Raw genomic sequence first — 6,449 nt, forward strand, 5'->3', positions numbered from 1 at the left:
CCCTGCAGCACTCTGCCAGTCCCAGGCCTCCAGTCAGAGAGACAACCAATCACTACCACTCTCTGGCTTCTCCCACAAAGCCAATGTCTAATCCAATCTAATCCATCTTGAATGCCAAGCGACTGAAACTTCATGGCCAACCTCCCATGCAGGACCTTGTCAAATGCCTTACTAAAGAGCATGTAGACAACATGACCTGCCTTCATCAACTTTCCTGGTTACCTCCTCGAAAAACTCTATAAGATTGGTTAGACATGGCCTACCACACAAAGCCACGCTGACTATTCTTAATTAGTCCATATCTATCCGAATACTTGTATATCCAGTCCTTCAGAATACCTTCCAACAACTTTCCCACTACGATGCCAGGCTCACTGGCCTATAATTTCCTGATTTATTTTTACAACCTTTCTTGAACAGTGGAACAAAATTGGCTATCCTCCAATCCTCTTGTATCTCACCTGTCGCTAAGGATGATTTAAATATTTCTACTAGGGCACCAGCAATTTCTCCACTTGCCTGCTGCAGGGTCTGAGGGAACACCTTGTCAGGCCCTGGGGATTTATCCATCCTAATTTGCCTCAGAATGGCAAACACCTCCTCATCTGTAATCTGTATAGGGTCCATGAAGTTGATGCTGATTTGCCTCACTTCTATAGACTCTGTGTCCATCTCCTGGGTAAATACAGTTGCAGAAAATTAATTAAAATCCCCCCCCACCTCTTTTGGCTCCACACATGGGTTATAATTCTGATCTTCCAGAGAACCAATTTAGTCCCTTGCAATCCTTTTGCTCTTAGCATATCTGTAGAATTCCTCAGGATTGTCCTTCACCTTGCAAACTCATGCTTTCTTTTAGCCCTCCTGATTTCTTTTTTAAGTGTTCTGCATTTCTTATATTCCATAAGTACCCATTTTGCTCTTACCTGTCTATACCTGCTATATGCCTCTTTCCTTAACCAGGGCCTCAATATCTCTTGAAAACCAAGGTTTCCTACACCTGTTATCTTTATCCTTTATTCTGACAGGCACATACAAGTTTTGTACTCACAAAATTTCACTTTTGAAGGCTGCTTTTGCCAGAAAATAGCAAGTCCCAATCCGCACTTGCTAGATCCTTTCTTTTTTTTTACAATATTTTTATTCAGAATAAAAAACAAGATTTACAGAGTGCAACACATAGATACATCTCAACATGAATTGTGTACATTCATATATTGTAATAAAATTGATCAAAATGTTATAGCATATCACCACTCTGTAATCAAAAATTTAAAGATAGGTCATACATCATAAAAGAAATTTTTTATATTTTAAAAAAAGTCAACCCCCTACCAACTACCAAAGAAAAAAGCTGATGGATGATAATGGATAATTAGAAGAAAAAAACATATTCGCTTAAGAAGAGAAGATAGAAATAAACATATAAGTCTGTGCACTGTTAAACTTTATAAATTGGAAATTTAGGAAACGTCCCCAGATATCATAAAAAGATTGTTTCGAATTTAAGACTGAGCAGCGGATCTTTTCTAAATTTAAATAAGACATAATATCACGTAGCCATTGAAGATGTGTAGGAGGGGTAGACTCCTTCCATTTAAGCAAGATTGCTCTCCTTGCTAAAAGAGAGGTAAAAACTAAAACCTTTAGCTTAGGAGTATTTAAAGTTATGTGTTCATTTGCAATAATACCAAACAAGGCAGTAAGGGGATTTGGGTCAAATTGGACCCTAAAAAGTTGTGAGAAGGTATGGAATACTTCCTGCCAAAACTTTTCAATTTTAGGGCAAAACCAAAACATATGAATTAAAGAGGCATCAGCAGAGTTGCATTTATTTCAAAGTGGAGAAACATTTGGATAAAAACTGGACAGCTTCTGTTTAGAAATGTAAGCACTATGAACCACTTTAAATTGTAGAAGAGAATGACGGGACCAGAAAGATGATTTATTAACCCGTTTAAGAATTTTATTCCATCTTTCATCAAAAATCTGACAATTTAGGTCATCCTCCCAAGCTTTTTTTATTTTATCTAAAAAGTCTTGTCTAGAATCAATCAACAAGTTATAGATACCATTAACAAAAGGTTTTAAATTTAAAAGATCATCCAGTAAATTTTTATCAGGACCTCTAGGAAAAGTAGTTAATTGGGAACGTAAGAAATCTCTAATTTGAAGGTATCTGTAAAAACGTGTTTTTGGGAGTGCAAATTTAGTTGACAATTGGTCAAATGAAGCAAGAAATCCTGAGATAAGCAGGTCCCAAAAACACTTAATTCCTAGTTCATCCCTTTCCTTAAAGACTTTGTCAGTCATGGAAGGGATAAAAAAATAATTAAGGAGAATGGGAGATGATAACGAAAAATTCGCTAAACCAAAAAATTTTCTAAATTGAGACCAGATCCTTAAACTTTGCTTAACAATTATATTATCTATTGTTTTATTTGCTGAAAAAGAAGAGTATGGTCCAAGAAGAGAGACAATAGAGGAATTTTTTACAGAATTAACTTCCAAGGAGACCCATGATGGGCAATCTTTATGATAAATATAATAGGACCAAAAAGTAATATTCCTTATATTGGCAGCCCAACAGTAAAACCTAAAATTGGGTAGGGCTAGTCCACCCATCTCTTTATTTCTTTGTAGGTAAACTTTACCTAAATGAGCTTGTTTATTACTCCTAATATAAGATGTTAAAATTGAATCTAAAGAATCAAAGTAGGTCTTAGGAATAAAAATAGGTAAAGCCTGAAAAAGATCTAAAAATTTAGGAAGAATCTTCATTTTAATCGAATTAATTCGGCCAATTAGGGATAAAGAAAGAGGAGACCATTTAGAAAGCATCTTTTTCACATAATTCAATAAGGGATTTAAGTTTTCTTTAAATAAATTCTTGAAGTTTTTAGTAATTGTTACACCTAGATATGTAAATTGACTTGTAACAACTTGGAATGGAAATTTGGCATTTGATGACATTAGGTCATTTAAAGGAAATAGCTCACTTTTATGTAAGTTCAGCTTATATCCTGAAAAAAAAACTAAACTGGGAAATTAAAGGAAGAACCGAAGGTAAAGAACTTTCAGTGTTAGAGATAAAAAGTAAAATATCATCAGTATATAACGAAATTTTATGAGTCATACCTTCCCTTAGTATACCAGAGATATCCTTAGATTCTCAAAATGCTATTGCTAAGGGTTCTATAGCTAAAGCAAAAAGTAAAGAACTAAAAGGGCAACCTTGTCTAGTTCCCTGCTGAAATTTAAAGGGCTTAGAAATTTGAGAGTTAGTAATAACCTGAGCGGTAGGAGACAAGTAAATTAATTTAACCCAATGAATAAAATTAGGCCCAAAATTAAAATTTTCAAAGGTCTTAAAAAGATAATTCCACTCAATCCTATCGAAGGCTTTTTCTGCACCTAAGGATAATATACACTCTGATATTTTTTTGGATGGTGAATATATCACATTCAATAACTGACGTATATTAAAATGTGAGTAACGATTTTTAATAAATCCTGTCTGGTCATGTGATATAATAATGGTAAAATATTTTCAAGTCTTCGAGCTAAGATTTTGGATAAAATTTTTGCATCAACATTTAATTAAAAAATCGGTCTGTATGAAGAACATTCAGCTGGATTTTTTTTTTAAGAATCAGAGAAATAAAAGCTTCATAAAAAGTTTGAGGGAGTTTACCTGATTTAAAGGACTCTGATAAAAGAGAGGATAAATTTTTTCTGATACCATCAAAATTAGCCTTTTCCCAATTCAGAATCTCAACCCAGAGACCAGACCTATCCTTCTGCATATTTACTTTGGAACTATTGTGATCACGAGATGCAAAGTGTTCCCCTACACAGACTTCTGTCACCTGCCCTGTCTCATACCCTAATAGGAGATCAATTATCACACACTCTCTTGTTGGGACTTCTATGTACTGATTAAGGAAACTTTCCTGAACACGTTTAACAAACTCTATTCCATCAGTCCTTTTTCAGTATGGGTGTACCAGTCAATATGTGGAAAGTTAAAATCACCTACTATAACAACGTTTTGCTTCTTGCAAAAGTCTGCGATCTCTCTGTAAGTATGTCACTCTAAATCCCTCAGACTGCTGGGTAGTCTGAAATATAGCCCTATTAATTGGTCATACCTTTCTTATTTTCTCATTTCCACCCATAATGCCCCACTGGACAAATTCCCCAGTCTGCCCTGACTGAACATTGCCGTGACATTTTCCCTGACTAGTACCACTATCCCTCCTCCTTTAATCCCTCTCACTCAGTTGCATCTAAAACAATGGACCCTAGAATACTGAGCTGGCAGTCCTGCCCCTCCTGCATCCAAGTCTCACTAATGGCTACAATATTGTAATTCCAGGTGTTGATCCATGCCCTGAGCTCTTCTGCCTTTCCAATGATACTTCTTACATTGAAATATATGCAACTCAGGACGTAAATCGCATCATGCTCAATCTTTTGGTTCCTGACTTTATTTGAGGTCTCAACAACATCTGTCTCCACTGGCACTCTGGTTCCCATCCCCTTGCAACTCTAGTTTAAACCGCACCCCCCTCCCCCACCTCATGCAGCACTAGCAAACATTCACGCTAGGGAATTAGTCCCCTTCCAGTTCAGGTACAAAGCGTCTCTTCTGTTCAGGTCGTTCAAGTCCCACCTTCCCTGGAAGAAAGCCCAGTGATTCAGAAATATTTAGCCCTCCCTCCTACAACAACTCCTTTGCCACTTGTTAAACTCTATAATCTTCCTGTGCTTGGCCTCACTAGCACGTGGCACGGGTATCAATCCTGACATCACAACCCTGGAGGTCCTGACCCAAATTCCTTAACTCAATTTACAGAACCTCGTCACTTTTCCTACCTACAGCGCTTATAAAAAGTATTCACCCCTCTTGGAAGTTTTCATGTTTTATTGTTTTACAACATTGAATCACAGTGGATTTAATTTGGGTTTTTTGACACTGATCAACAGAAAAGTCTCCTTTGTATCAAAGTGAAAACATATTTCCACAAATTGGTCTAAATTTATTACAAGTATTAAGCACAAAATAACTGATTGCATAATTATCACCCCCTTCAATTCAATATTTAGTAGATGCAACTTTGGCAGCAATTACAGCCTTGAGTCTGCGTGGATAGGTCTCTATCAGCTTTACACACCTGGTGTCAGCTGTCCCATGAGTTTCTCATGAGCATGATGTAATTGTCTTGTGATATTGGGATGATGTAATTGTCTTCTGATAGTGGGGTGATGTGATGTCATGTGATGGCATATCCTGATGGTATAAAAGGGGAGACAATAATTTGTTGCGTAGTTGTTTTGCTGGGAGTCACAGTCTGTGGTTACGTAATCATAGACGGAGAGAGAGTGAAAAGGTACCAGCTTTGTGCGAACCCAAAGAATTGGGTAGGAATCAGCAGCGTTCTGTGTGTATCAAAGTGATTGATGTGAAGTGTGGCACGTACTTTTGGTTAACCCCTGTAAGGTCTCAGGTGTTGTGTTGTGACCACCTCTGGTGAAAGGTCAGTTACTTCGAGAAATCTTATTCTTCAGGATCTTCAGAAAAGGCATTTATCGGCTGGTATCTGAACCAGCAGTTTCACCTTTTTTTCTTTAAGGCACGGCTCATCGCTAGTTCAGGACGTCTCTCCTCTCAATTATTTCATTAATCACTTGGATTTCTTAAACGACCACTTTAAGACTGTGCTTGATAAGCTCTGTTAAGAATTCTCTCTAAGCTTGACTGTTTGATAACTATAGACACATAACACTGTTAACTTCTATTTAAGTTAGTTGTTTGTTTACTTTTCGATGTTTTTGAGTAGAGGTTAATAAATTTTCGTTGTTTATTTAGAAGAATCTGACTCAATTTCATATCTACTGTTGCTGGTGTGTAACACTGGACACTGTAATTTTTTCCCGTTCTCTTTACAAAACTGTTCAAGCTCTGTCATATTGTATAGGGATTGTGAGTGAACAGCCCTTTTCAAGTCCAACCACAAATTCTCAATTGGATTGAGGTCTGGACTCTGACTTGGCCACTCTAGGACATTAACTTTATTGTTTTTAAGCCATTCCTGTGTAGCTTTGGCTTTATGCTTGGGGTCATTGTCTTGCTGGAAAACAAATCTCCTAATTTGCAGTTCTCTTGCAGACTGCACCAGGTTTTTCTCCAGGATTTCCCTGTACTTTTCTGCATTCATTTTACCCTCTACCTTCACAAGCCCTCCAGGGCCTGCTGCAGTGAAGCATCCCCACAGCATGATGCAGCCACCATCATGCTTCACAGCAGGGATGGTATGTTTTTGATGATGTGCGGTGTTTGGCTTGCACCAAACATAGTGTTTGGTTTTATCAGACCATATAACCTTCTTCCAGCTGACTTCAGTCTCCCACATGTCTTCTGGCAAACTCTAGCTGAGATTTCATGT

Source organism: Hemitrygon akajei, chromosome 5 (assembly GCF_048418815.1).
Source record: "Hemitrygon akajei chromosome 5, sHemAka1.3, whole genome shotgun sequence".
Taxonomy (NCBI): domain Eukaryota; kingdom Metazoa; phylum Chordata; class Chondrichthyes; order Myliobatiformes; family Dasyatidae; genus Hemitrygon; species Hemitrygon akajei.